Below are 19,046 nucleotides of genomic sequence, written 5' to 3' on the forward strand. Positions count from 1 at the left end.
AAATGCCATAGCATTGAGCCATGGCAGTTAAAATGGTGTCAAACTGAATAATTTCTGCAGTGCAGATACAGCCATATGTCTCTTAAGTGTCACGGCCCTTAGCTGCTTTCAATTTAAAAATAATCATGCCTTCTTTCATTATTTGATTGAAAACATACTAAACAAAGGATTTATGGAATACCCACAGTGCTCCAAACTGACCTTTTATCCTGATTTATCAGATTAACAAAGTATTTTACTCATGGACCATATTACTAAGTGCATTCTTGTTTTTGCTTTCAAGCTCTGCATTTGCTTATTCCTATCCTTTCTCAGTATTTGCCTCTCTTTTCCCCAGAGCTAAGGAAGTTCCTTTAAAGAGTAAATTAGTTACAATTCTAAGACCTCAATACTTGCCATTAAAAACGGTCGCCCGCTAGCCGGGCAGACCGTTTTGCCGCTAGAGACGGCAAAAACTACAAGCCTCAGTATGCACTGGGGCTTGCCCCGGCTCCCTATTGGTGTGCGGGGCGGAAGGGGCGGTCCTTCCGCCCCATGACGCTCTGGGAGTCGGGCTCAATGGTGCGGAGCTTCCGGTCCTCTAGTACAGCCCATTGGTTGGGCTGCCTTGGAGGAGGAGTTCCGCAGCACATGTTGTGGGGGGCGGGGCTTAGGCCTATATAAGGCCGTGTTGCAGGCCCCGTCTCCCAGTCGGCTTCGCACGGTGCGGAGCCAAGCTAGGAAGGGAGGAAGACAGGAGCAGCTTACCCCACCCACCGCTGTTTTGTGGGTTTTTTGTCACAACTTGGGGCAGCAGCATAGGCCAGGATCTGCACGGTGTGGTATCAGGGCTCTGAACCTCTGGTTGGGAGTCAATAGATACCCGGGGGCGAATAGTGCAGGCGTATGGCCATTGCGGGGGCCATAACGCGGGAGCGCCTCCCGGTGACTAGGGGCTTAGTGAATATGTGAACGCATGGCATGTTTTGCAGTTAAGTTGTGTTCCTTAGCCCCTAGGTCAGTGATGGCGAACCTATGGCCTTAGGCGACCCCTAAGTGGGGTCTGGGTTGCAGTTTGGGCACCCGGTCTGTAAAAGGTTCACCATCACTGCCCTAGGTCATCCCAAGCGCCTTGTGGGTGCCAGGTTTTTGGATAATCAGACAAAAGTGGGGTTGTTTGATTTCGCAGATCCTGATCTCATGCTTGGTGCCAACCCTTTCCAATTGCTTGCTAATAAATTTGTGGCCTTTCTTCCACACTTGTTGTTATGTGTGGTTATTTGCAGCAGCACCTGAGGCAATAGCTAAAACTCAATAATACAACTCAGCACAAACAGATACAATGTGCCAAGTTAACAGAAACTCACTCACTATTTTAGGAAAGCAAAATTTCTTGTAATGCACCACCACCACCACCCCGGCCCTAGAAATCGTAATATAAAATTGAGTATCTACAACTGGAAGTCTTACCAATAAAGCTGCATTAAATGAAGTGTACAGTTTACCAGTACATGCATAATATGCATAGTATTATCACCAATCTGAGTTGGTGATTAATTTATGACCTGAATTGCTTTGGGCTTAGTTACTGAAGGACTGTCTTACACCCACACAAACATACCCATTAATCTGCACCCATAGAAATCAGGAACCTGAGACACGTGCCCTCTTACAACATCTCTTAAGACAACTTGTGCTACCCAAAGAAGTATCATTCCCCTCCACCAACTTGTTCTAAATAGGTTTTAAAAACTACTTATGCCAGGATTCTTTTAACGGAAGGTTCTTGTATAAAATGATTTTTACTATTGTGACTGGTTTGAACATTTTGTTTTTATGTTTTCATTAAGTCTATGCTGTAGACTTGATTTTTTTTCATGCACCATATATTGGGGGGTTCAGAGTGAAATTTAGTATACAAATATTGTAAATATGCAAGCAGGAAAACAAGCAAACAAACCTCATTCACATACAAGTCTTGTCAATTAAAAATGATTCCTATTATTGCTTTTGTACGTTTGTTATTGAAGTAAAACTGACAAAATTGCTACCTGATACCCCTCCATTCATCATTCACAGTTGGTTTAACAAGCTATTTTCAGAGTGCTAATAATGACTTCAGCTAAGCATTCAAAAGCTAGTCCAACCCCTAACAGCATATAAATTAATTGTGGATGTTTTCATCAGACCAGGCTGCTATCCAGATGAAATGGAAATTGTGCAAGCAGCCTTCACTGTGCTCTTCCAGTAACAATAACGCCACTCTGCAAGTTTATCTCTTGGAAATAATGTTACAACATGGCAGATTTCCAGGAAAGGTAGTAGAAAGTGAACACCCGGAGGTATTCATGTTCTTTTATATCTAGTGGGCTCATTCAATGGATACTGAATTATAAAGGTACATTCGTGGTCCTCATGTAACAAAAATGGGTCCCTTAGGTATTTTTGTTCTGTTTTCTTTGCTCTTTGTTAATGTACCTCACTGTTTTCGCTCATCTTTTTTACTCACTTTTGTCCCTTTTAACCAAACTAGACCTGCTTATTTAGGTGATTTTAAGAAATGCAGTGTGCATAAAATAAGTTTCAGGAATTTTGATTTAATGTTTAAATTTAATTTTAATATTGAGCAATAGATGAGTCTAAGCAAAAGATTAATTTGCAATACATATGACTGAGATTTCATGAGTTTGTGAAATTTAATATGGAGATTGATCTAAGAACAGTCCTCATCTTACAGGCACAATTTTTTTTCAGTCTTTAAACATGCAATGTCTCACCTTTTTTAAAAGCTATATTCACATAGTCACACATGTTGCTTCTATGATTTGATTTACCCTTACAAAGGTGTAAGATCTGAATGTTTCTTTGCACATATAAAGTCTTCCTATAACATTATCATATAACAAGCAGCAGAAAGCTAGATACTGGATTACAAATGTTTACTCTTTGAACTACATGCCATTGGCGGCAAAATATCCTAGCATTCTTTCAGGAATTTGTCATTGGTAACAAATGCTGAAAGGATGGTAGAACATTTTCAAAAAATTGTTCTAAAAGTAGCATAATTTATGGCCAAGCTCCTAAAAGATACATTTAGATTTCCACAAATCTATGATTCTGTAGTCATTTTTAGGAAAAATACTATCACATCACGTAAACTCAGAAGGCTCTACTCAGGTATCTTCAAATTGTGATATCTTTTGAATTATATTATTATTCATGGTTAGCCAAAATTCTCTAATCTGTTGACTGTGAATTCTTGTTGCTTTTTACAAAGAATAACATTGATTCTTTTCTTCCTTTTCCTATACATAGGAAAGCTTTGTAAACTCTAATAAATAAATAATAAGACCAGGAAGACAAACACCACAAATACATAGTAAATGAATGCATACTTTACACAAGACATCTTGTTGTCACACCGAAGCCCACTTAATTATTCAGGAACAGTTAGAAACTCTTTTATCTCTGGCCTACATCTTGTTGTCATTGGTTGTAATCAAATACAGTTGAGTTACTGTGGAAGACCATAGATAGTATACTAGCAACTATAGACGATTTCGGCATCAGCCTTTGAACAGACAAGAGAAATGCTATATAATACAGAATGATACAATCTGACTACTTTTCCAGCAAACTATATAACACTGATACTACCCCAGAAAAATGTACACATCCTTGTATCTCATATCCATCCAAATCTAAATCATATTTAACAAGAAGAAATTGGTGGAGGTCCCAAAATGAAATGTTTCAGTATGGAGCACTCTTCTTCATTATTCCAGTCAGCTAGATATGTCTTCACCTGCAGTAACTCACTCTGCTCCTCTCTTGCCTGTTCTCCACTTCTTTTTCTAACTGATGGTCATTCAATGTATAGTGAACATGCTTACTCCTAAAAGGACTGGGTATTTTGAGGATGATATTCTTAGGAGTGCTTCCTGATTTTTTAAAGATTTATTTTTTACTTTGGCAGACCTTGGTGTTCCCCATTAGTGTCTGTTTTAAAGCACTCCAGTAATCCACTACATAATTTTATATGTACACGGACACATACACACACACATGCACAAAAGTAATCACACTGGCTTGAATCCTATTGATAGTCCAAACAAGAGCAGAACCACTGAATCAATGGAGTTTATGTAAGTGGGATTTAAATGAGAATCTTGTAATACTTTAAAGGCTCTTTCTCATTCACACAATTGCAGAGAGCCTTCAACATTTGTGGGTTTGACTTTTGTGTATTTGATTATTAATAGATTTCAGTACTATGTTATCTGCAGGAATCTCTAGATCATCAAGTTGACTTTGCCAGAAGCTGACCATAGAATTATGATGGAGGACCTAGAGATTCCTAGAGAAAACACTTATTTAGGCATTTGTAAGTCCTTCACCATTATTCTATGATCAAGATCTGGTGGATGTTGACCATACAATTGCACTGGAGGACCTAAAAATTCCTAGACAGGTGTTCTCTCAAGTAAAAAAAGTGGGGGTTTTGGAGTTTAGCACACATCTAAATAATCCAGGTTACTTTACCTGGATTGAATCCTCTTCTGGGATACAGCCAGATACTATCATATGCATTTTGCCACTGATGACGCCTCCCACCTAAAACCCACCTAGAATCTGAGCTCATCTTGTTGATTTGCAAAATTAGGAAGCTCCCAACTTTGCAAATTGGCTGGCTGAGCACAGCTAGGAGCCAGGTTTTAATGGGTTTTAGGCAGGAGGTGGCATCGGCAGCGAAATGCATATGATAATATCTGGCTGCATCCCGGAAGAGGATTCAAATTGGGAAGAGTAACCCGGATTATTTAGCTGTGAGCTAAACTCCCTAATTTGTGATTTCCCCTTTTTTACAGAAACCCTGCGCCCCTAACCCTAGCAAATGAGGAGGGCCCATTGTATAGCACCACAACTCCATGTTAACTGTCATTGCAACATCCAGTGGAATATTGGGGTTTGTAGTTCATGACACACTAGAGCCCTCTGGCTGAGAAATATCCCTCTCTAGACTGCAAACCCCACAATTCCACAAGATGTTGATGTAATTAATTGTAGTGTCACAGCATTATAAATGTGGAGTATGAAAGGGCCATATAAAGGTAAAGGGACCTATAAATGTTTTATTTGATGCAAAATTTGTTGAATTCTCCCTCTTCAAACATTTGATCAAGCAGGCTAATGGCTGTTTCAAATGAACTATGTGAAGGTTTTTTTAGTGACACCAAGGGGTGTCTGGATGCTCCGAGCCCTCATCATACCACCCGGGTGCCATCTTGACGCATGCCTGTTTACATGGCGCATGCCATGATGACGCTTGTCATGTGCACTGCCCAAACAGCACTGCACACAAGGGGTGTCATCTTGGTGTGCTAGCACGGCTATGGTACCCCTTCCAGGATACAAAAAGAACTTGCCCAAAAGCGGGTCCTTTTTGGTCCCTCAGGAGGCTGCAGCGTGTGGGTGCCGTGGCCTCCTTCTGAGGCAAAAAAGGCCTGCGTTTAGCTGTCCGTCTGTATAGCCCTCATGACTCTTTTGCATTCCCCCCCTTTAAAATGGTAACTTGGCTACAATTCTGTATTTGTTTAGCTAAGATAAGGCTCTGCTCAACTCAATGTGGGTTACTTCTTTGTTGACATTCATAGGATTGCACAGGATTGCACTGTTAAATACTTGCAAAAACTAACAATGGGCAAAATAGTAAGTGAATAATTTTGGCATCTTTTTTGTGTGTGGACAGGATGGGTCTATTAAAAATTTATCCTAAAAATGTCCTCATATAAAATTAGGTTAGTTTTCAATTTCATTCTGCTACTTTTTTTTCATGTGTTAAAGTTTTTCAAAAAATCAACAGTCTCTCTTAAATTACACTACCAAATTAACTGTCCACCCAATCAATAGTTTTACCCAACTGTTATAGCTCTGAATTCCAAGACTTTCTCTGTCGCACTGCCAGAGCTTCTAATAAGATTATTTAAAAGGGCATTAAAATAACAGTTTTATACCAATTGAGGAAAGAGCATCAAAACCATCATGATAAAATTGCATTTCTTATAATAACAGGAAATGCAGAGGTTTTGCAAGACAACCTACAAGGGAAGAGTACTTTTCACCACAGGTTACCATTAGTTCAAACTACGGGACAGCAGAAGAAATGAATAAAATTTATTGAATCTTTTGCTAGAGTTCAAAGGAGAATTCCTGTGGGAAGGAAAGCATATACACATCTTCCAAGTGAAAGCAAATTAGTTGTTTCTTTACCTGAGTCATTAGCGTACATTCTTTTATTCACATTTTCTCTTATTATAGATGTCTTTGGCCCTGAACAGACAGGCACCCAAGTACGTACTCCGTCCGTACTAGGGTTGACTGGGGGTGTCTCTTTTAGACGCTGGCAACCCGAGTACGTACAGAGTATGTACAAAATGGTGGCGCCCTGTTCACACGGGCGCTGCCATTTTGACGTAACGGACGCCTAGCATCTGCACATCATGGTGCCCAGGTGACGTCGCGAGCATGCCAATGGCACACTGCGGCATCACTTGCGCGACGCAAAAAGAAGCCGCTTTTTGTGGCTTCTTTTTCCGCTGCTGGGAAGCCTCGCTGTTTGGAGGTTGAGGCTTCCTGCCTGTGGAAATGGAGGCGGCGGCAGACTGCCCTTTTTGGGCGGTCTGTATCCCACCTTTGTTACCTTAAGAAACAAAATCTAGAGTTTTGGTGCTATGAATTTCACCTGGTTCTGGGAAAGCTCCTAAGACTTCAGACATGCAACTGGAATTGTAATGATCTATATACTTCCTTTACTAAAACTTCCATGTTTCCTGTATATAATGTAATTGATAACAAACTAGTTAACATTCTCACCATATTAACAATTGTTGAGGTGTAATGTACACTCCTGAAAACAGAACAAAGAGAAATATACATTCTAACAGGAAAATTCTCTGTGTATTCTCTTTGTTGTTTTTCTTTCTTTTTTTCCACCAAGGCCGATCCTGTTACTCCAATCAGTTTTAGAATTGGGAAATATGAGTTTGTTGTTTGATGAAAAGAATTAAAGAAAGATTAAGGCCTAATCATGTTTTCAGTATCATAGTACCAGCTACTGACACCCTCAATGGGTCTGTGGCAAGTTCCATTTTCCCGCTCGCAAGTCTAACATTTTTTTTATTACTGTAATGGAGGGGGAGCAACAACAACAATCAACCATATATTGTTACCATACAAAAATCTGATTTTTTAAAAAAAATTAATACAATTAGAACATAGTATATGGGGAGTATTATAGGCATTTCAGACTTTCACTAGCACAAAATAATGAATTTTGTGGGGTTTCACTAACACAAAAAAGATGCGTTTTTGTTTAATTTAGTTCTATGAAGCCAACGAACAAAAAATATTAATCAGCCTTTTATGTACGATCTCTGCTTTCCCTGCCTCTTCCTATCCCACAAGATCAACATATAAATAGACAGGGACTTATTACAACAGTAAAAAGAAAAAAGTCTGAGCAAATGTTGACCAAGTATCAGAGTTAAGCAGTGAAACGTGTGAAGGAAAAGAATATATGCCAAGATGGGCCAAGAAAACATGGGTTTTGGCATTTGCTTTCCTGGCCCAGGCACTAATTTGGATCAATCCCTGGACTGGCACAGGGATGAATGGGTGTTTACATGCTCACCATTCTCCCCACCATGGACCCAGTACTGGCATATGCCCCTTACTTCTGTCCATCAATGTTGCTAGTGAATAGACTCCCATCACCACATTTAATGCAAAAATGGGGCACCTGGCTGCACACATGAGGCCAGGTGCCCTGTTTCTGCATCAGATGCCGTAACAAGAGTCTACTTACTAGCAGCAACAACACAGGGAGGTTAGGAAAAAACCCACTCCTATTTAGGGCAAAGAAAAGCTGCCCCTTTGCCTCTGGAGCCAGCTTTCCATTGGCTCCAAGCATGTAGCATCTAAATGCCACACCCCAAGTCACCCAGAAGCCACCCTGCATGTAAGTGCTGGCATGACTTCCGGGCGACTTGGGGACATGGCATGTATAAACACCATACCCTCAAGCCAGGTTGAAGCCAGCTGAAGCTGCCGGTCTCTTCTGACTGTCCGGCCCCTTTTTGTTTTTTTGTTGCGGACGCAGTGGCTCAGTAGTTAATAAACTGACCCTGATGATTGTAAGACCAGCAGGTTGGCAGTGCGAGGCCCAAACATGACGTGACAGAGTCACTAGTCCCAGCTTCTGCCAGCCTAGCAGTTCGAAAGCATGTAAAGTGCAAGACGATAAGTAGACAATTCTTTTTTTCAGTTCACTTGAAAATCCATACCAATTTTCAAATCTATTTTCCCAAACATACATTGCTTATTTTCCTCCAATACATGCTCTTTCATATGAAATTTCAAATGCAATTTCTGGTGGTGGGAGAGGAGACCAGTTTGTAAAATGCATTGTAGATTTCACAAGTATGGATTTTAACCAGCTTCTGGTTTATTACTATCGAGTAATTAAAGCCTTATGCTACTAGGCAAATAGATGCATTAGTGAACATAATTTTGTTCATAGCTGCAGCTGAAGCAACAGCAACATAATTCTAGTAGTTTTAAGGGTCACTGGAGGTCCTTTTTATAAAACATCAATTGCACGTACACATCTTTTTCTAAAGTCTTTTACAATGAAAACAACAACAATATCATACTTTATAAATCTCTCTCCAGATTCTTTGGAGAGATATGTTATGATATTTTATTTATTCCAAATAGACTATTCCTTCCCTATAATGGAACTTAAGGCTATTATTATTATTATTATTATTATTATTATTATTATTATTATTATTATTATTATATTCCCACATGGCATAGTGGTTTGAATGTTGAAATACGTCTCTGGAGAACAGGGTTTAATTCCATGGAAACCTGTAGTATGACATGTCATACTCTCAGCCTCAGAGGAAGACCATAGCAAATCTCTTCTGAACAAATCTTGGCAATAAAAACCCATGACAGGTTCACTTTAGGGTCATCATAAGTCAGAAATGACTTGAAGGCATGTAACAACAGATCCCACTTTACCCCCCAACCCCAAAAGCTGGGACTCAGTGGTTTACAATTTAAAATGGCAATACAATTAAAAACAATTAAACAATATAATTAAAGTGAACATTAAAAGAGAAATAAACTATTCACAGTAATGAACAATAGCAAGGTTATAAAGAGCAGTTAAACTTTAAGATCAAAATCCAATCAAGTGCTATTTGAATTATTAGCCAAAGGCTTATTATTAATTTTGATCACAGCCTGGACAACATGAATAGGCCTTTAAAATACTCAGTGCAGTGAAAAGTATGGTAAGAAGAAGGACTTCATTTTGAGAACTCAGCCTGATCATCTGTTTCCATTCTTCTTCTTTTATAGCACACCATTACAAGAAATGGGAAAAGGAGAGGAAAGGATAGGGCAAGTGAGAGACAGTATAGTAAATTTAACAGCAGCAGTAGTGTCCCAAAAGAGCTGTTGCTCCATCCTGGATGCAAAATATAAGGGGGTGCAATGGCAGCTCCTCCCTCCTTCATTGAGGTGTCAGAAAAGGGAAGAAGTTCTTGGCTGTGAGGAACATGAATTGAGCAGCAGACACTCAAAACCTACCGGAATGCAAGATAATCCCCACCCTCCCCTTCTCTTTGGAATTTACTTGAGTAAGGGGCTATGCAGACAGCCCCAAAGGGGCGGCCTGCAGCTGCATGTTTTACAGCCAGATCGGGGCTGTGGCAACTGCATGCTGAGGACCCAATCTGGCCTTTCTAGGGTGTGAGAAGGAGCTGCAAAAGTGGCTCCTGTTTGCACCCTGGAAAGGGTGTGATAGCTGCAGCACCATGGCTTTACGGAGCTCCTTTGGTACTGCATTGTGTGGACTCAGCACTAGAAGAGCACCGTGATGCTATGCATAATGCCGTGCAGCGCACGGCACCATGCCACCCTGGGGGAGGAGCTGGGGCATGTGTCGTGTAGACACTATGCCCCAACTCTACCCCCAAGCTAGCCTTTTAGGCCCATCTACACATGGCCTAAGGCAGAAAAGGAAGAGAAGAGATCGTAGAGGGAAGATGGTAAGTCCTGCTTTCTTTTGATAAAGAAACCACCCCTAGTTGTCCTGCTAGTTTGTATTACAGCAGAAGGGGAGGGGAGAAATCTAGCAGGGGTTTTTTTATGATTGATTTCTAATTTAGTATGAGCATTTGTGGATATCAATTTATTACCTCAGGTATAAAAACTGGTGAAGAGGATTGATAACCACAAAATATCATTCTAAAATATAAATCAGTTAGTCTTAAAAGGGCTGAAGATTCCCTCCCCCCTTCCCTTTTCATTCCTCTTCAAATGGGAATTATAATTAGCCCAGTGTCTAAAATTACATTTAAAAGAAGTCAGAACAATATAACCATAATTATGCATCACACAGAGATGCAGAAGAAAGAGAAATTGAAAGATTCTATGCTGGAGTCTCAGAGAAAACTGATCACTCAGCCTATCAGTATATATTGATAATCACAGGCAAATGGAATGCAAAAGTAAAGACCAGAATGAAAGATTTTTGGAGAATTTGGCCTAGGATCAAGAAAAGAATTGATTGAATTTGTGAGGTCAACAACTGGTTCATTGCAAACACATTCTTCAGCCAATCAAAGAAACAAGTGCATACATGGACACTGCCTGATGGCCAATATGGAAATCATATAAGTGGAAGTGGATGGAGATGCTCCATTCTGGGCCAGAGCAGATAGGCAGGAAAAAGCTGTTTGATCTTAGGCTTTCTGAAAGTGAATTGAAACCCCACTATCCACACAGCCCATTCCCAAGGCAGGCCAAAAACCACAGGCTTTCCACACCACGGAAGTGTAAAGCCGTTCAGGATGTTCTATATCTGATTAGCTATGGTACCTATTCTCTGCTCCTTCCTTCCTGCTATGCATGTCTCAACAGCCAAACTACTGTTAACTCAGTTTCAAAGCCTGCCAATAAATAACAGGGATCTGAAAGTGGGGAAAGTGAGGACACAAGTGACCACTTAATCAAATACAATCTCTGTGCCTCACACAAATGGATGACTGTAAAGCTTACTGAAAGATAGTGGGGTCAGGTCACTGCAGAACAGAAGAAAGCACACCCCACCCAAAACTTGTATCTGCTCTAGATCTGCAATCAAGTCAACAATGCCAGATAATATCAAGGGCTGTGACCATGTCACTGAAAGGTTCTGAGGTTTTTTGTATAGCAAGAAGAAATAAAGGTCAATATAAGAAGCAGGGATTTAGTGGAAATGAAACAAAGTTATTAGAAGAAGGAAACTATTATCTGTATTTCTTTTCTTTTCTGACCATTATTATTATTTGTTTAATTTCATGATTATGACTGCAAATGATTTTGTTGTAAAGAGGAGGAAAGTGTTAAAACCACTGGTTATCAAATATACTAGGTAAGTCACTGAACAGCACTTCCCCTTTGTTTAGGCAGAAAGCTGTTTTTCTTACTTGCAAGGCTGGAATTTCAAGCTGGCATGTCATTAAGTTATTTTGTGTTTGATATTGTTTGCATTTTCATCTTCTTTTATGGTTTGTTGTTGTTCTGTTGCCGAGTAGACTTTGACTTACTGTGACCCTATGAATCAGAGCCCTCCGTCACCCTATCTTCAACAGCCCAGCTCAGATCTTGCAGACTAGGGACCATGGCTTCCTTGACTGAATCTATCCATCTGGAAAGTGGTCTTCCACTTTTCCTATTCTGTTCTACCTTAGAGGTTTGATAATGAATATGTTTATGTTAAATAACAGTGTTCACTAAGAAAGAAAATGCCAATGTTCTCTCCATTAAATTGCCACATTTGTTCAGTTTTGCATACTTCCTATCATTTATAATACTGTGCAGTACCATTTTCTTTCAAGTGAAATGGAATTTTCTGTTATAAATGCTTAATACATTTGCAAGATATTGGAACCTGTTATCTGACAAGATAAATGTTGTTTACCACAATGAAAGTGTATGTCATACGATGAGAACACATAATTATTGAGAAACCGAATCCTCCTTTGAATCTTCAGAATTGAACATTCTGACCTTCACATGCAAAGTAAAACATAATATTTATACTAAAAGATGGTAGCTATCTACTTAGAACTCAAGTATTGTATGTTGGGGACAAAGAGATTTGTCAAAATAAATATTACATTATCCAAACCATGCAACAGAATATCTTAAACCAAAGCAAAGATTCTGAATAGAATAATAATCACAGCCAAGTGTTCTAAGCCACTGAAGGACAAAAAAAAATCAATCATTTTTACTGCTCTAATTTAGAGAGTTACAAGCTTAAAATGAGCTCCGGGAGCAATAAACTTGTTAACAAAAGCTAGTATTACACTGGTTTGCACACCTGACCTTATTTCTATCAGTGTTACCATACAGAACCTGTTGGTTACTAACAGTATTCTTACTGCCATGTCATCTTCAGCTGTTTCGAATTGTAAGACAGATAGACACAGGCTGGGCTTTACTTTGAATCTGAAATGTGTTTCTTACTAACAATAAAAACTGGATATACAAGCTAATTATGTTGTGAGATAAGGTTATGTCAAACTGATTTAGTTTCATTTTTGGTGGGGGTGGTAAGGAGGGCAGGGAGGACTATTATCTCCCTAGCCTGAAGAAGAAGAGCCCTCCCTCCGGTCCATCTGCCTTGGTCCAGGCCTCAGAGGGAGAGAAGAATGCTGGACCTGATTCCCTCCCTCCTTCACCATTCCCTTCTCCTTTTGTGTCGTGTCTTTAAGATTGTAAGCCTGTGGGCAGGGAACTGTCTGTTATCCCCTCTATTGTAAACCGCTCGGATTCCCAGTGATTGGGCGGTATATAAATAAAACCTATTATTATTATTATTAGTCAAATTCACAAATCCTTTTGTAAGCCTTCTCAGATGTCACTGCATGCCATGGAAAACCTTTATGTGACTGTTATCTTAATTCTCCATCTGTCCTATCTAGAAAAATAAATTCCTCTGAAGACCAAAAGTAGCACTTGACCTAGGACTGAGACAGACAGGCCAAAAGTGCTGTCTTGCTGCCAAAATTAGGGTTCCAGAGCTTGCAGCAACCGCACACTCCACAACTCTAGTACATGCGGGAAGCAGCTTAATGGTGGCCTCCCAGTCATACAGGAGCCACCATCTTTACGTAAGCATTGCACAGCGCTGGCATGTCACAGCGTGTTGCTTACGTCACAAGTGCGCCAGTGGCGCACTTGCGACATAACCCAGGTGCTGTAAAAAGAACCCAGAAGAACTGGGTTCTTTTTACTCCAGAGGGACATTGCACAATTTGGCGGCTGCAGCTTCCCTCCGGAATTAAAACCGACATCTGCAGACCGCCATTTTTGGGCAGTCTGTCTCAGCCCTTACTTTCATTTCACAACCTTTCCTTCAGTGCAGACTCAAGCCTATTTAACTGTAGTGTGAGTAGAGATGAGTCATGTTCAATGTCCTCTTGCCAGGAATAGAGCTTGAAAGTAAACCATTACATAGATCAGAGAGCCATCATGATGTAGTGGTTTGAGCATTAGATTATGACTTTGGAGAGCAGAGTTTGAATCCCTGCTCAGCCATGAAAATACACTGGGTGGCCTTGGAGAAGTCACACTCTCTCAGCCTCAGAGGATGGCAATGGCAAACCCTGCTTTAGAAACATGGCAGGAAAACCCTGTGATAGGGTCATCTTAAGGTTGTCATAAGTCAGAAATGACTTGAAGGCAAACAACAACACACTTCTGACTCATTACAGTTTGGAGAATGAAGTCCCAACAATATTATATTTTAAAAAAACATACATAGGAATGGCATCATTATGGAGTATATCATGTTACTTCACATTACATTTCTGCTACTTTTAAAGAACATTTCTAGGCATTTTCAGAGGCACCTTGAGTTCAGTTGTTCAGGTGTTAATGCCATTCCCTTATCAGAAACACTTCCCAACAAATAATGAAAAATGTTCTTTTTCTTTTTTTAAAAAAAGAAGCAACAAGTTATTTAATCAGTAAAACAATTAAATGTTTACACTGATGAATTCCTATTGGAGATTTTGCAATTAACTACATAATGAGTAACACAACCAAATATTAACTTTCCAAGTTCTACTTAGGACCAGGGTTCTAAATCATGCTAAGGAGTTTTAAAATTCCAGGTTTTGTTACCATACTTTTTTTTTTTTTTTTTAGGAGATCCATACTACATTACCCGCCTAGATCCTTGTTGTTGTTGTTATTGTTGTTATTATTGTTGTTGTTGTTATTATTATTTCTCTCCTCCTGAACTATTTCCTGGGATTTCACAGCATTAACAAAGACTTATTTTCACTCCCTAGGGGACTGTACAAATGGGCAGGACACTAGAGCACTGAGGATAACAACGGCCTACAACACTAGAAGTAATAAATACATATGATTGGTAGACGTTGGTGCGGTACAGACTGCCCCAAAGGGGCGGGTCTGTGGCACCCCTTTTCACTCTGGATTGGAGGCAGGGCAGCCTCACCGGCAGCCCTGCGGCCCCAATCTGGAGTTTTTCCAGAACACGGAGAACCGGCAAAATGGCTCTTCTCCATGCCACGGAAAAGGGGTGTCCTTGGGGCCTCATGTCCCTGGACACCCCAGGCCACCCAGCCCCTTTCTCCCTGACATTTTCCCCACAGCTGTTTGGTTGCTGCAGAACAATGTGCACGCCCAAAAGGAGTTCCATTTTGGAGCTCTTTCCTTCGCTGTAGCCATGCTGCCATAAGTGGCCGGGGGCAGGGTGGCGACGTCACGCATGCGCTGCACCGTTTGGATGCAGCACGTGCATGATATCATCATGGCAGCCCTCATGTGGACGGGAGGCCACATGATTATGCTGCAGCCACGCTCTAGGGTTGCGGGGTGTGCGGTCACTCTGCCCTCGCACAACCATAGTATGTGGCTAAACCAGTGCAAAGCGCCGGTCTGTACCACACCATTGTTTGCTTTATCCTAGATGAAACTGTCTTTTAATCCTTTCAAGGTGGTGACCACCAATACATTTTGTGGTAGCAAATACTATGGTTTACCTATGCATTGTGTGAAAAAGGTTGCTTTTATATGTCATGAGTTTAGCACTCAGGTTCTAACATAATGTGAGAGAAGGGAAAACCTGTTATTTTCTAATTCCTTCACTGCATAACTGCTTTTATCTATCTCTGCCTTGTTCACATATTACCCTTTTCTTCTAAGCTATAAAGTCCCAAATATTGCAGCCTTTTTATTTCCACTGGGGAGTTGCTCCATTTCATTCAATATACTGTATATTGCCTCATTTTTAAATTGGGGGAAATGCACTATTTCCACTGTAGGTTATATTGCAAGGTTATATTTAAAATAAAAGCAGCAACCACCACTAATAATAATGGCCACTTTACCATGGCAAGATAGTATTTTTACCACCCTATTACTAGAAAAAAGTAGTAATTAGAGAATAAGAAGACAGGAATCTGTGCATGCTATATAAGAAACTTGCATTTAATCAGTTATAGGAAGTTAGATTTTTTTTTTTCATCCATACCTCCTTATGCACAACTGAGGGGATCTCTCTCAGAATTCATATCTAATCTGATATAGAATGTACTGAAAAGGAAAAGATAAGAGGAAGAGGATTTGGCCCAGAGGAATCATTACATTCATGAATGTCACTCCTTTAGCTCTATCTTGGAAGTCTTACAGCATCAGATAGTTTTTTGATGTGTCTTTTAAGCTACTTTATTTATAAAGCAAGAGTCAACTGGTTCACAATAGGAAATCTTATTGAAAAAAGCTTCCAAAGGAGATGTGTATTTTACACTACAAAGGAGTTATGAATGAACTACTCACTGGAAAGGACCAATATGATAAAATAATCCAAGATAAAAAGAACTCAGCTCAAAACTTTTACTATAAAAGATTTGAGGCCTGGTTGCATTTGTTTCTTTTTCTTTTAGGATAAACAAAAGGGAGAGAATTTCAATCTGAGATCCTGTGATGATGAAATAATCATGTATTTCTAAAGCAAGACTGTAGAGCCTAGTTTGGAATCAAAGGCCCTCTCCAGATGTGTGCCATGGACAAATGGATGGGGTGAGTGGGGATAAGACTGCTCACTGGTATCTCCACCTATAATACAAATATGTCTTGGCAGGCAACCTTCATCCAGAGCCTTAGTTCACTGGGAGGTTGGAAGCACAAATATATCTCCTTTTGCATTATACTTCAAATCCACAACATTTTTTAAACCACACAGACATCCGCACTGCAGTTTAAAAAAAGATCCATGGGGAAGGGTGTCCAACCTGGGAGTCTGCATGTCTGAGGATGTGTAGGATGAGCATGTCTCACTTTAGCTCACTGAGACAAAGCACATGAGAAATGAGATGTCCAGAGGAAACGTGCATGTATAGCCATTGGTCTTTGCCAATTTCAACTGGGTCAGCATTCCCTGCATAACTAGGGATCATCCCAGTATGTAAGGTCCCAGTCCCATCAGAAGAGGAGTGAACAAAACTACAGACTTGTATGGCAGAGTAGGCAAGTTTGTAAAGCAATATATTACATAGGGAACACAGAAGGGCTCCATCCCCCTTTGTGACTGCTTTTATGATCATGTAACAATGTAGAGGGATCCAGTGGCTTAGTGGTTAAAACACCAGTTCTGATGATCAGAAGATTGGCAGTTTGAGGCCCGAGTGCTGTATGATGGGGTGAGTCCCCGCTTCTGCCAACCTAGCAGTTTGAAAGCATGCAAATGCAAGTAGATAGATAGGTACCACTTCTCAATGGGAAGGTAACAGTGTTCGATGCACTCCTTGGAAAACACTGGCTCTTTGGCTTAGAAATGGAGATGAGCACCGCTCCCTACAATTGATTATGACTAGACATTCATACTTTTACCTTTTTAACAGTGAAGGGCAGTGGTTTGAGCACTGGATAACACCTCTGGAGACCAGAGCTCACATCCCTGCTTGAACATAAAAACTCACTAGGTGACCAAGCAAGTCACACTCTCTCAGGCAATAGCAAAGGAAAAACCCCTCTGACGAAATTTGCCAAGAAAACCTTACTTAGGGTCACCTCTGAGGGTGAAACAACGTGACGTGCCCAAGGATACCCAGTGGGTCTCCATGACAACTCCCCAAATCTCCCATCCATTATGGAGGTCTGGGACCGTTATAGTCCAAGAATTAAGTTTCCCAAGTGTTCATTTTCCCCTAGGCACATTGGTGCTACTGCTGTGTAGACATGGTTTCATAAGGTCCAGCAGCTACTTTCTTTCATCACAATCCTTTCCATGCAGAATTACATGAAGCAATAGATTTAGATAAATTTTCTTGTAATTACTACTTCAAGCTGTAGATGTTAAAATGCTCATTTCTCCACTGAATTACAATGAGGCAGAGAGAAAGAATGGAGTTCAAACATCTGAACCAGCCATAAAAGTTCAGAGAGATAAGGAAATAGATTACCAAATGCTTTCCCGCTGCTATTGCAGCTTTGGAAAAGAGCCCTTTAATTTCATTCCTCTGCAACTCATACAAATCTACTATGAACTAATGCCTCTTCTTATTCTTTCCATTTAAACTCTTACTTCTCCAAGTCAGTTTAAGCTTGTTTACATTTAGGTTTTTCTTCCCAAAGACCAGTTTTATTGATGTAAATTCCACCTGGCTGCTTACCCTGTTCACTGAAACCCAAGTGGAGAAATGCTATTCAGAAACACGAAGTTTCTATTAATAATTTAGCTGGAGAAACTAAAAACATTCAGTTCCTAATTTAAAGAACTATTTCTCTACTGTATGTTTCCAAAGCATTGGTCTTCCAAATATAATCAGAACATGTAAATGTCTGACTAACAAAAGGAATAACTTAAATGATTCAAACTTGCAGCTAAAAATATTATCACACAGATGCAGGAGTACATCTCCATTTTATAAACAATATCCATAACAAGGGAAGAATTTGGTTCTAGACTGCAGCATAGAAGGAAGACAACTCACCTTTGGTTTCACACAATTTTTACTGAAGGACTCCCCCCCCCCTTTTAAAGAACCACTGCAATGTAATGGTTAAAATATTACACTGGAACATGGGAGACCCTAATTTTAGTGCTCATTGAGCAATGGGAATCACTGAGTGAATTTGGGCCAGCTAATCTTAGTCTTAGTTACCACACAGGGTAGTTAGTGGAGAAAGAGGAGAACATACGACACATGACGTACCTTCAAAGATAGCCAGCACATAGTTGCCTCTGATGCAGGTAAACATACATCTGAGGAATTAGGTTCAGATATACGAAAGCTCATGCTACCAAATTCTTTCTTTCAGTTAGTCTTAAAGGTGCTACAAGATCCCTTTGCATATTGGCTATGGATGCCTTTACATGAAATAAAATAAAGTGACCATCATAACTGGGAAAGTGGACAATATGCCAATTGTGCCAGCTGGGGCAGTACTGCAATACAGCCCAAACATTCTGAAACACTTAAGATACCATAAACACAGAAGAAATTTGGATGTCTCAAATGTGGTGACCTCCCTTCAGTTTCTGACTCAAGATGTAAATGTGTAACGTACAGCTGATGTTCTATGCCACTGCATGTACTTCTTCCATATATGCTGCTATCTGCAGTGCCAGAAATAAACTTACAATATCTTTCTATGAATATACTAAGTTTCAAATACATCCCACTGTTGTTGTTATTTTACAGTAAAATGTGCATGGAAGCCTATAGTTTCCGCATACAAGTAGCAGTTCATCTTATTAACAGGTGGCTAATTTCAGGAACATAACCAGCAACAAAAAGGTTAAAAGCAGTTTTTAGAGAGACAGCTGCTGTATTCTTAAGACTGACAAAAGGATTATACACCAATTTCATCAGAGTGTAATATACTGTCATCATTGTTCATGATACAAAATACATCTGTCCTCACACACTTGGAAAATTATTTCATATTGTTGAAATTATTTTCATATT

General features: G+C 40.0%; 1 protein-coding gene across 2 annotated transcripts in view; it reads right to left on the reverse strand.

Annotated features, from left to right (window-relative positions):
* The window catches only part of DOK6 (docking protein 6), a 268,564-nt gene that overhangs the window by 161,024 nt on the left and 88,494 nt on the right, over positions 1-19,046 (reverse strand). The window lies entirely within an intron of this gene.

This window comes from Sceloporus occidentalis, unplaced genomic scaffold, assembly GCF_023333645.1.
Source record: "Sceloporus occidentalis isolate IW3139 unplaced genomic scaffold, rSceOcc1.0.p SCAF_3, whole genome shotgun sequence".
Taxonomy (NCBI): Eukaryota; Metazoa; Chordata; class Lepidosauria; order Squamata; family Phrynosomatidae; genus Sceloporus; species Sceloporus occidentalis.